Below are 13723 nucleotides of genomic sequence, written 5' to 3'. Positions count from 1 at the left end.
CTGAGGAGTTAGGTCATGTGATAGTTTTATAGAGCAGATCGTTACGGATGTGGCAATACCTAATATGTATGCTTTTTCTTATTTAAGTTTCACATAATAATAGCATTTCTGAAACCCAAAAAATGATGTTTTAGTGTCTCCATAGTCTGAGAGCCATAGCTTTTTTTTTTTTTTTGGGCGATTGTCTTAACCACCTCCGGACCGCCTAACTCGCCGATGCGTCCGGAAGGTGGTTGCTTTTCTCCTCCTGGACGCATCGGCGCGTCATCTCGCGAGACGCGAGATTTCGCCGCAGCCGGCCCGCACATGCGCATCGCGGGCCGGCATTTCTTCGAGAAGCATTTCGTCAGGACCTGCCAGCCAGCGATCATTGGCTGGCAGGTTGCTGATTTTCAAAAAAGCCAATCACAGAGCAGTATAGCAGATCATATTAGTAAATATGATCTGTTATATGGCTGCCTGCTCCTCTGCTGGTTCTTTTCGTCGGTTGGATCCAGCAGAGGAGCAGGCTTCACAGTGAGTACACCAACAGTACATACTTAGCCCCAGATCACCCCCCTGAACCCCTATTAACCCTTTGATCACCCCTTCTAGCCCCTGTCAATCACTAGTGAAAGGAAAAAAAGTGATCAGTGCAAACTGTCACTTTTTTTTTTCACTGGTATTGACCGTTAGGTTTTAGGTATAGTTTAGGTCCCTTGGTTAGGTAGTTAGGGATCAGTTAGCGCCCAGCCCACCGCACCGCAGTCCGTTATTCGCTGATTAGCGTATCGCTAATCAGCATTTGTACTTTTATAGTATCTGGAAGTGATCAAAACTGATCACGGTCAGATCTATAACTGTATTAGTGTCACTTTAGGTTCGCCCTCCACCCAAAACGCAGTGTTTGCCCGATCAGGCCTGATCGGTCGCCCACACGTGCGTTCGCCCACACCCGCCCCACCGCAGTGACAAAAAAAATTTTTTTTTTGATCGCTGCACATCCACTTTACACGCACTGCGGCGATAAAAAAATCACTTTTGATATTTTTTATCAACCGCAGCGGCCTCCGGTACTTCGCTAGCCTCCCCTTTGTAAGACAGGCTTGCTTTTTTTACCTGGGTAGTCTCAGGGAATACCCCTAAATTTAGTTGCCCACATGTCAAACAGGGGGTATTCCTCTGAAGAGGCCTACAGGCTTCTGACCCAGTCGGATGAGGAGTGGGAACCCTCATCTGATGAATCCAGCGGGTCAGAATACGAACCTGTAGAAAGCAGCGGCTCTCTGACCCAAAGTTCGGACGAGGAGGCTGAGGTCCCTGATAGAACCAGGCGTACCCGGCCCCGTGTTGCTAGACCGCAGGTTGCGCAGGATCCGCTTCAAGAGCATCAGAGTGGGGCTGGTGCTGCCGGATTACGTGGTGAGGCATACACCAGCAGCCCAGCCCATCCTGGACCTAGTACCAGCACTGCCGTACAACCTGGTGAAGTAGCGAGCACCAGAAGGGCAGTTGAAGCTGGTACGGTGGCACGAGCAGTAGTGACCCCGTCGCAGCCACCGCAAAGACGTGCCCGTAGAGCCCCTAGAATCCCAGAGGTGCTGGCAAACCCTGATTGGCAGCCCCCAACTTCAGCCGCACCTGTAGTTCCCCCTTTCACCGCCCAGTCTGGAGTTCGGGTTGAGACGGCTCAGATCGGTTCGGCCCTGGGATTTTTTGAGCTGTTCTTGACTGCGGAGCTTTTAGACTTAGTCGTGGCAGAGACAAACCGGTATGCCACACAATTTATAACCGCTAACCCGGGAAGCTTTTATGCCCAGCCTTTCCGGTGGAAACCAGTCCAAGTTTCCGAATTTAAAACTTTTCTGGGCCTCCTCCTCAACATGGGCCTGACAAAAAAACATGAATTGCGGTCATATTGGTCCACGAACCCAATTCATCACATGCCCATGTTCTCTGGTGCAATGTCCAGGACACGATTTGAGACCATCCTGCGTTTCTTGCACTTTAGTGACAACACCGCCTCCCGTCCCAGAGGCCACCCTGCTTTTGACCGGCTCCACAAAATTCGGCCCCTCATAGACCATTTCAACCAGAAATTTGCAGATTTGTATACCCCTGAGCAAAACATCTGCGTAGACGAGTCCCTAATACATTTTACCGGGCGCCTTGGCTTCAAGCAATACATCCCAAGCAAGCGCGCCCGGTATGGGGTCAAATTGTATAAGCTCTGTGAAAGGGCCACAGGCTATACCCACAAATTTCGTGTCTATGAGGGAAAAGATCAGACCCTGGAGCCGGTCGGTTGCCCTGACTACCTGGGGAGCAGTGGGAAGATAGTTTGGGACTTGGTGTCACCCTTATTCGGCAAGGGGTACCATCTTTATGTGGACAATTTTTACACAAGTGTGGCCCTCTTTAGGCATTTGTTTCTAGAACGGATTGGCGCCTGTGGTACCGCGCGAACTAGTCGCGCGGGCTTCCCCCAACGGCTCGTTAGCACCCGTCTTGCAAGGGGGCAGAGGGCCGCACTGTGTAACGAAGAACTGCTCGCGGTGAAATGGAGAGACAAGCGTGACGTTTACATGCTCTCCTCCATTCACGCAGACACGACAATACAAATTGAGCGAGCAACCCGTGTCATTGAAAAGCCCCTCTCAGTCCACGACTATAACCTCCACATGGGAGGGGTCGACTTCAATGACCAGATGTTGTCTCCGTATTTAGTTTCCCGCAGAACCAGACGCTGGTATAAGAAGGTGTCTGTATATTTGATTCAATTGGCGCTGTATAATAGTTTTGTTCTCTACAGTAAGGCTGGGAGAACTGGATCCTTCCTCAAATTTCAGGAAGAGATCATTGAGAACCTCCTGTATCCAGAAGGTTCCGTGCCCCCATCCACCAGTGTAGTTAGCCGTCTACACGAGCGACATTTCCCCAATGTCGTTGCTGGTACCTCAACCCAACCGTCACCCCGAAAAAGATGTCGTGTCTGTAGCAGGAGTGGAATAAGGCGTGACACCCGGTATTTCTGTCCTGACTGTCCCGACCACCCTGCCCTATGCTTAGGGGATTGTTTCCGAAAGTACCACACACAGGTACACCTAGCATAGGGATCATCTCACCAGGATAGGCACACAGGGCTATTAGGGCCCATTCACTCACACAGCTGCTGCAAACGTCTCCTTTCACATGGGACAAAGTGCATAACGCACTTCGCCACATCTTTGGGCGATTTGCGCTTTGCACATTGACCCATGGGGGAGGAGAGGTTTGTTCTATAAAAGGTAAAAAAACAAAAAAAAACAAAAAAAAAAAACAGGTAAGCAAACAGGTTAATGTTTAGTTCCAAAAGTTAAAGTTAAATGTTCTGTTCCAAAGTTAATAAAATTATTGCGTTGTGGCCTGGTTTTTTCTTTTTTTTTTTTTGTCTTTTTACCTTCCAGGTGGACCAACCGATGAACTAGCTGCAGCACCGATGTGCATTCTGACAGAAGCATTGCGCTGCTGTCAGATTACACGCAAGTCGGTGTATGCGGCGCTGCAAGACGGGATTTTCTCCTCTGCAGTGACAGATACGTTTGCCGAAGCATACGAGCTGAGGAGGAGGCGGCGTTCCTATGCTTTGGCAAGCACTTTGTATGTATATATATATATATATATAAAAAAAAAAATCCCGGCAATGATTTATTCATCCACATCGATTGATGCGAATGGAGAAATCTGGTTTGCCAGGGCATACGAGCTAAGTGGGTATGGATGTAGGGCGGAGCTCCTATGTCCTGGCAGACGCCTTTCCCCTCCATTTTTTTTTTTTGGCAGAGATTTTTTCATCCACATTGATCAATGCGAATGAAGAAATCTGTGCCGTTCATTTTTTTCTTTCAGCCCAGAGGCTGAACGGAAAAAAAAATCTCATTACCTGTATGCTCAATATAAGGAGAATAGCAGAAACTCCTAATGCTGGCCATACATGTAATGATTGCGGAGACCCTCAAATGCCAGGGCAGTACAAACACCCCACAACTGACCCCATTTTGGAAAGAAGACACCCCAAGGTATTTGCTGAGGGGCATATTGAGTCCATGAAAGATTGAAATTTTTGTCCTAAGTTAGCGGAAAGTGAGACTTTGTGAGAAAAAACAAAAAAAAATCAATTTCCGCTAACTTATGCGAAAAAAAAAAATTCTATGAACTTGCCAGGCCCCTCATTGGATACCTTGGGGTGTCTTCTTTCCAAAGTGGGGTCACATGTGGGGTATTTATACTGCCCTGGCTTTTTAGGGGCCCTAAAGCGTGAGAAGAAGTCTGGGATCCAAATGTCTAAAAATGCCCTCCTAAAAGGAATTTGGGCCCCTTTGCGCATCTAGGCAGCAAAAAAGTGTGACACATCTGGTATCGCCGTACTCAGGAGAAGTTGGGGAATGTGTTTTGGGGTGTCATTTTACATATACCCATGCTGGGTGAGAAAAATATCTTGGTCAAATGCCAACTTTGTATAAAAAAATGGGAAAAGTTGTCGTTTGCCAAGATATTTTTCTCACCCAGCATGGGTATATGTAAAATGACACCCCAAAACACATTCCCCAACTTCTCCTGAGTACGGCGATACCAGATGTGTCACACTTTTTTGCTGCCAAGGTGGGCAAAGGGGCACATATTCCAAAGTGCACCTTTCGGATTTTGCAGGGCATTTTTTACACATTTTGATTGCAAGGTACTTCTCACACATTTGGGCCCCTAAATTGCCAGGGCAGTATAACTACGCCACAAGTGACCCCATTTTGGAAAGAAGACACCCCAAGGTATTCCGTGAGGGGCACGGCGAGTTCCTAGAATTTTTTATTTTTTGTCACAAGTTAGCGGAAAATGATGATTTTTTTTTTTTTCTCTTTTTTCATTACAAAGTCTCATATTCCACTAACTTGCGGCAAAAAATAAAAAATTCTAGGAACTCGCCATGCCCCTCACGGAATACCTTGGGGTGTCTTCTTTCCAAAATGGGGTCACTTGTGGCGTAGTTATACTGCCCTGGCAATTTAGGGGCCCAAATGTGTGAGAAGTACCTTGCAATCAAAATGTGTAAAAAATGCCCTGCAAAATCCGAAAGGTGCACTTTGGAATATGTGCCCCTTTGCCCACCTTGGCAGCAAAAAAGTGTGACACATCTGGTATCGCCGTACTCAGGAGAAGTTGGGGAATGTGTTTTGGGGTGTCATTTTACATATACCCATGCTGGGTGAGAAAAATATCTTGGTCAAATGCCAACTTTGTATAAAAAAATGGGAAAAGTTGTCGTTTGCCAAGATATTTCTCTCACCCAGCATGGGTATATGTAAAATGACACCCCAAAACACATTCCCCAACTTCTCCTGAGTACGGCGATACCAGATGTGTGACACTTTTTTGATGCCAAGGTGGGCAAAGGGGCGCATATTCCAAAGTGCACCTTTTGGATTTCACCGGTCATTTTTTACACATTTTGATTGCAAGGTACTTCTCACACATTTGGGCCCCTAAATTGCCAGGGCAGTATAACTACGCCACAAGTGACCCCATTTTGGAAAGAAGACACCCCAAGGTATTCCGTGAGGGGCATGGCGAGTTCCTAGAATTTTTTATTTTTTGTCGCAAGTTAGTGGAATATGAGACTTTGTAAGGAAAAAAGAGAAAAAAAAAAAAATCATCATTTTCCGCTAACTTGTGACAAAAAATAAAAAATTCTAGGAACTCGCCGTGCCCCTCACGGAATACCTTGGGGTGTCTTCTTTCCAAAATGGGGTCACTTGTGGCGTAGTTATACTGCCCTGGCAATTTAGGGGCCCAAATGTATGAGAAGTACCTTGCAATCAAAATGTGTAAAAAATGCCCTGCAAAATCCGAAAGGTGCACTTTGGAATATGTGCCCCTTTGCCCACCTTGGCAGCAAAAAAGTGTGACACATCTGGTATCGCCGTACTCAGGAGAAGCTGGGGAATGTGTTTTGGGGGGTCATTTTACATATACCCATGCTGGGTGAGAAAAATATCTTGGTCAAATGCCAACTTTGTATAAAAAAATGGGAAAAGTTGTCTTTTGCCAAGATATTTCTCTCACCCAGCATGGGTATATGTAAAATGACACCCCAAAACACATTCCCCAACTTCTCCTGAGTACGGCGATACCACATGTGTGACACTTTTTTGCTGCCAAGGTGGGCAAAGGGGCGCATATTCCAAAGTGCACCTTTCGGATTTCACCGGTCATTTTTTACACATTTTGATTGCAAAGTTCTTCTCACACATTTGGGCCCCTAAATTGCCAGGGCAGTATAACTACCCCACAAGTGACCCCATTTTGGAAAGAAGACACCCCAAGGTATTCTGTGAGGGGCATGGCGAGTTCCTAGAATTTTTTATTTTTTGTCGCAAGTTAGTGGAAAATGAGACTTTGTAAGAAAAAAAAAAAAAAAAAAAAACATCATCATTTTCCGCTAACTTGTGACAAAAAATAAAAAGTTCTATGAACTCACTATGCCCATCAGCGAATACCTTAGGGTGTCTACTTTCCGAAATGGGGTCATTTGTGGGGGTTTTCTACTGTCTGGGCATTGTAGAACCTCAGGAAACATGACAGGTGCTCAGAAAATCAGAGCCGTTTCAAAAAGCGGAAATTCACATTTTTGTACCATAGTTTGTAAATGCTATAACTTTTACCCAAACCATTTTTTTTTTTGCCCAAACATTTTTTTTTTATCAAAGACATGTAGAACTATAAATTTAGCGAAAAATTTATATATGGATGTCGTTTTTTTTGCAAAATTTCACAGCTGAAAGTGAAAAATGTCATTTTTTTGCAAAAAAATCGTTATATTTTGATTAATAACAAAAAAAGTAAAAATGTCAGCAGCAATAAAATACCACCAAATGAAAGCTCCATTAGTGAGAAGAAAAGGAGGTAAAATTCATTTGGGTGGTAAGTTGCATGACCGAGCGATAAACGGTGAAAGGAGTGTAGTGCCGAAGTGTAAAAAGTGGCCTGGTCATGAAGGGGGTTTCACCTAGCGGGGCTGAAGTGGTTAAATAGGGTATTATTTTTGACGGTTTGATTGGTACTATTTTGGGGGTCATAAGCCTTTTTGATCGCTCGCTGTAGCACTTTTTGTGATGTAAGGTGACAAAAATAGCTTTTTTGGCACTTTTTTTTAAAATTTTAATTTTATGGTGTTTATCAGACGGGGTCTACCATGTAAAATATATTTATAGAGACGGTCGTTACGGACGTGGTGACACCTAATATGTGTATTTTTTTATTATTTTTTTTATAGGAAAAGGCAATTTCTTTTTTTAATTTACATTTTTATTTATTTTTTATTTTTCATTTTTATTATTTTCACTTTCTTTTTTTATCAAGTCCCTCTTGAATCATGAAGATCCAGTGGGGCTGATAGCTGTACTATACTTTGCAATGCTTTTGTAATACTATTAGATGCCCTGTAGGTGGCAACAGCGGACGCTTTTGGGTCATCGCAGCGCGGCAGCCCCGATGATTGAGAGAGGGAGCTCCCTCCCTCTATTAACCCCATGGATGCCGCAACCGCGGCATCTATGGGGTTACAGCAGAGTGTCAGCATAGAGCTGACACTCTGCTGATGGCGGCGGCTCAGAAATGGAGCCGCCGCCATCATACACAGCAGGCGGACCGGGGGCAGCGCTGGAAAGGGGGGGGGGGGCGTGGGGGATTAAAGACCTTGTTTGACGTTTATAGACGCGATAGCTGCACGGGGCATGTGCAAATATAACGTATATAAACGTATTGCAGTCATGAAGGGGTTAAGCTATAAATACAGCCATCATTTTCTGAGGTTTTAAAAACACACTTTTTTTTGTTGCTAAAAACCACTATTTTCCTGATCTGCAAGTGTTAAATTCAAGTTTAATATATACAGCTTTCATATTCTGTTACCCAAAAAAACACTTTTTTGGCAACATACAATATCTGGATTAGTCAGTGTGCAATTTAAGCTAGAAATACAGCCATCATTTTCTGGGTTTTAAAAACACACTTTTTTGCCAAAAAACACTATTTTCAGTCCTTGCAGCATCAGCACGTGTGAAATTACAGGGTTATATACTGCTGTCAAATTCAGTTATTAAACAAACACCCATTTGGGCAAAAAAAATTTAGTTGGCAGCCTTTGCTGCAGATGTCATTGTGAGATAACGCCTTTACATACTGTCTTTCTGTTATTTGAAATAAAGCCATTTTGGGCACAATTCTTTGATAGCGTCCTAGTGTGGATCAGGGCGTGTCAGATACACCCTTTAAATACAGGGGTTCTATTCAGATATTTGAAATACCGCCATTTGGTGCACACATTTTTTATTGAAGCCTACTGTGGGTCAGGTTATGTGAGATACACCCTGTATATACAGGGCTTATATTGTTTCATTAATAAAACACCCTTTTTGGGGCAAAATACACAATATTTCAGGCCTTGCAGCATCTTGATGTTTGAAATTCCTGGGTTATATACTGCTGCCATATTCAGTTATTAAACAAACACCCATTTGGGCAAAAAAAGTATATTTGCAGCCTTTGCTGCACATGTCATTGTGAGATACACCCTTTATACATTTGGGATATATTCAGATTTTTGAAATACCGCCATTTCGTGCACAAATCTTTAATTGAGGCCTACTGTGGGTCAGGCTGTGTGAGATACACCCTGTATATACAGGGCTTATATTCTTTCATTAATAAAACACCCTTTTTGGGGCAAAATACACGATATTTCAGGCCTTGCAGAATATTGACGTTTGAAATTCCTGGGTTATATACTGCTGCCATATTCAGTTATTAAACAAACACCCATTTGGGCAAAAAAAAAGTTTATTTACCAGCCTTTTCTGCATATGTCATTGTGAGATACACCCTTTTTACATTTGGGTTATATTCAGATATTTGAAATACAGCCATTTTGGCAAACAAATCTTTAATTGAGGCCTACTGTGGTTCAGGCCGTGTGAGATACAACCTTTAAATACAGGGGTTTGATTCAGGTGTTTGAAATACAGCCATTTTGGGCAAACAAATCTTTAATTGAGGCCTACTCTGGGTCAGGCCGTGTGAGATACACCCTTTAAATACAGGGGTTTGATTCAGGTATTTGAAATACAGCTATTTTGGGCAAACAAATCTTTAATTGAGCCCTACTGTGGGTCAGGACATGTAAGATACACCCTTTAATTACAGGGGTTGGATTTAGGTATTTGAAATACAGGCATTTTGGGCAAAAAAATATTTAATTGAGGCCTACAGTGGGTCAGGCCGTGTGAAATACACTCTTTACATACTGTTGTTATATTCTACTATTAATTAAACACCCATTTAAATTAGAGAATTATGCGGAGAGCGTCAAATAATGGACGTGGCCCAGGTCGTGGTGCTGCTGGTGGAGCTCCTGTCGCAGGGAGAGGTCATGGTCGATCTGTACCAGCTATACGCACAAGTGAAAACCCTTCCTCAGGTGCAAGATCGGGCCTAATGCTGCTCTACGAATGGTAAGGCCTAAACAAGTACAGGCGATAGTAGATTGGGCTGCTGACAGTGGATCCAGTTCCTTCACATTATCTCCTACCCAGTCTTCTGCGGAAAGACCACAGTTGGCACCTGCAGCCGATGTCCATCAGTCTTTCACCTCACCCCCTTGCAAATCAGCCAAGCAGTCTGAGCCCCAAGTCATGGAGCAGTCTCTTCTGCTTTTTGATGACTCTGTTAGCAGGGTTTCCCAGGGCCATCCACCTAGCCCTGCCCCAGAAGTGGAGGAGATTGAATGCACTGATGCCCAACCACTTATCTTCCAAGATGAGTACATGGGAGAACCATTGCAGCACGTCTCGGATGATGACAAAACACAGGTGCCAACTGCTGGGGCTTTCGAAAGTGTGCAGACCGACAAGGAAGGCAGGGGTGAAGACTGGGTGGAAGATGATGTGGGGGACGATGAGGTCCTTGACCCCACATGGAATCACGGTCATCTGAATGACCGATATAGTTCGGAGGAAGAGGCGGTGGTCGCACAGAGCCACCAGCACAGCAGAAGAGGGAGCAGGGTGGAAAAAGTGGAGCTGCCGTCCTCTAGACAGTACGCCTACTACTGCCCACTGAGTTCCCTTTTTCAGACAATGTGCTGACGACAAGACACGAGTGGTTTGCACGCTGTGCAATCAGAGCCTGAATCGAGGCATAAATGTTCTCAACCTCAGCACAACCTGCATGACTAGGCATTTAAGTGCAAAGCACGAGCTGCAGTGGAGTAGACACCTCAAAAACCAAGAAAGGTCTCTGGCTCCTCCTGCTTCCTTTTGTGCTGCAGTCTCGGCCTGTTCATCCACCTCTGGAGTGACAGTGCCATCTGCCACCCTGCAAACAGAGGATCTGCCAGCAACACCAACACCTGGGTCACCAAGCATCTCTACAATGTCCCACGGAAGCGTTCAGCTCTCCATCTCCCAAATGCTGGAGAGGAAGAGGAAGTACCCCCCTACCCAGAATTGCGTTATTGTCCGTGGTAACGGAATCCATAATGCCATTCACCTTTTACCAGTAAACGAAGCATGATTGAATTTCATAACCTGAAATTCTCTCATCTCTAGTAGTAATACTACCAGTACCACAATCCACATCAGAAAGGCAGCTGGCGATTAGGGAGGTTAACAAGTGGTTCAGGAACTGGTGTAGAAAGGAGGGGTTTGGGTTCCTGGAGAACTGGGATGACTTCTCTGTCGGCTACAGGGGCTTTTGTAGGGATGGGCTGCACCTTAATGGGGAAGGTGCAGCTGTTTTGGGGAAGAAGATGGCTAGAAAGTTAGAGGAGTATTTAAACTAGGGTCAGAGGGGGGGTGTAAATATATTATAGGAGGGGAAAACAGGGCAAGGTAATGGGACTGGGGGTAGATTAGAGGGAGGGACTAGAACAGCTCATAAGGAAAGGTGTAGGGTAAAAAATATCCCAAAGCCTCTTAATTGTATGTATACTAATGCCAGAAGCCTGACTAATAAAGCTGGTGAACTGGAATTAGTAATGTCTGAGGAGGACTATGATATAGTGGGAATAACTGAGACATGGCTGGATGATACCTATGACTGGGCACTTAACATACAGGGTTACACTCTAGTTAGAAAATATCATAAAAACCGGAGAGGGGGAGGGGTTTGCCTTTATATAAAGTCCTGTCTAAAGCCCACACTCTGGGAAAATATAAGTGATGGACAAGAACATGTGAAGTCATTGTAGGTAGAAATATATATAGGCAAAAACAATAATAAAATACTGATAGGAGTTATAAACCACCTAATAAAACTGAGTCCATCTACTACTAAGGGAAATAGATGAGGTGGCAAATCATAATGAGGTTATTATGGAGGACTTCAACTTTCCAGATATAGACTGGGAAACTGAAACCTGTGGATCTAATAAAGGAAACAGGTTCTTTGCAATAACGAAAGACATTTACCTTTCCCAACTGGTTAAGAATTTGACTAGAGGGACGGCCATAGTGGATTTAGTATTAATCAATAGACCTGACAGAACAACAGACATGCAGGTTGGGGGACACCTGGGAAATAGTAACCAATCCTAAACTCTAACTGTGAGAACTACTGTATAAACCTTAAGGGAATAAAAGGGTAAGGAACAAGAAAAAAAAAACTATGTGGATAAACAGAAATGTAAAGGGAGCAACACATGACAAAAATAAAACATTTAAATCACTAAAATAGGAAGGTAGAAACGAAGCATTGAAAAACTAAATGGAAAATATAGAATATGTAAAAGGCAAATAAAAGCAGCCAAGGTGGAGATAGAGACATTCATTTCCAAAGAGAGTAAAACTAACCCTAAAATGTTTTTCAATTATATAATTGGTTAAAAGTTTAAACCTGAAAGTGTTGTCTCATTACAGAGTGATAAGGGAGTTCTAGAGAGCAACGAGGAGAAAACAAATCTATAAAATATTTTTTTCTCCACTGTATTTACTGAAGAAAATAAACTGTCAGATGAAATGCAGAGTGTAAAAGTTAATTCCCCATTAAAAGTGAACGGTCTGACCTAGGAAGATTAAAAAAGATTAAATTAGACAAATCACTGGGTCCAAATGGCATACACCCCCGAAACCTAAAAGAATTAAGTAATGTCATAGACAAATCCTAATTTCTGATATTTAAGGACTCTATATTAACAGGGAGCATTCCACAGGATTGGCGCTTAGCAAAGAGCCCGAAAACTACAAGCAGGTAAGTCTAACATATGCCGTGGGTAAACTGTTGGAAGGTTTCCTAAGAGATGCGATCTTGGAGTACCTCAATGAAAATAAGCATATAACACAGTATCAGCATGGCTTCATGAGGGATCGGTCCTGTGAAACGAATTTAATCAGATTTTTATGAGGTGGTCATTTCTAGACTTGACTGGGGTGAGTCAATGGATGTCATATATCTTGACTTAACCAAAACATTTGATACTGTACCACATAAAAGGTTGGTTTATAAAATGAGAATGCTTGGACTGAGAGAAAATGTGTGTATGTGGGTAAGTGATAGAAAACAGAGGGTGGGTATTAATGGTACAAACTCAGATTGGGTCACTGTCACTAGTGGGGTCAGTACTGGGACCTATTCTCTTCAATATATTTATTAATGATCTTGTAGAAGGCTTTCACAGTAAAATATCATGTTTTTTGCAGATGACACTAAACTGTGTAGAGTAATTAACACAAAAGAGGACAGTGTACTGCTCATCCTCTGTGTCTAGAGGAAAGAAGGTTTGTACAGAAACATAGAAGAGGATTCTTTACGGTAAGATCAGTGAGACTATGGAACTCTCTGCCTTAGGAGGTAGTGATGGTGAATTCACTAAAAGAGTTCAAGAGGGGCCTGGTTGCTTTTATGGAGTGTAATAATATTACAGGTTATAGTTACTAGAGATGGGTCGTTGATCCAGGGAGTTATTCTGATTGCCTGATCGGAGTCAGGAAGGAATGTTCCATTTTTTTTGTTGTGTATTAGTGGGGGAAAAACTGGCTTATTAGCTGTTGTGTGGTGAAGTAAGAAAATTGCAGCCCTTTTTGGCGTGTATTAGTGGCAAAAAAAAAACATTATGTGCCATTCACGCCACAGTTATATGTTCTAAATACTTTTTGGGGCGTGTATTAGTGGGGAAAAAGAAAAAGGGCTTATTAGCCGTTGTGTTTTGAAGTGAGAAAATTAAAGCCCTTTTTGGCATATATTAGTGGCAAAAAAAAAAATTATTTGCCGTTGGGCGGTGAAGTTCCATTGTAGTACAGCCATTTATGGGGTGTATTAAGAGGATAGAAACATACGTCCTATTAGCCGTTCTGCGGTGAATTGTGATTGTTACATTTATATTTTGGGGGTGCATTAATAGGATAGATACATACGTCTTATTAGCCGGTCTGCAGTGAACCGACATTGTTATACAGCCATTGTTGGGGTATATTAATGAGAAACATAAGTATATGTTATTTGCCGTTCTGCAGTGAATTTACATTGTCATACAGACATTGTTGAGCTGTATTAACAGCAAAAATAAGATTGTGTTATTAGCCGTTCTGCAGTGAATTTACATTGTCAGTACTTCTTATTAGCCATTCTGCTGTGAATTTACATTGTCATATAGTAGTGAATTTTTTTTTTTTTATACAGTCTTTTTTGGGAAAATGGGTCTGTGAATGTAGACTTTCTT

Source organism: Bufo gargarizans, chromosome 1 (assembly GCF_014858855.1).
Source record: "Bufo gargarizans isolate SCDJY-AF-19 chromosome 1, ASM1485885v1, whole genome shotgun sequence".
Taxonomy (NCBI): domain Eukaryota; kingdom Metazoa; phylum Chordata; class Amphibia; order Anura; family Bufonidae; genus Bufo; species Bufo gargarizans.
This window is presented reverse-complemented; position numbering follows the sequence as displayed.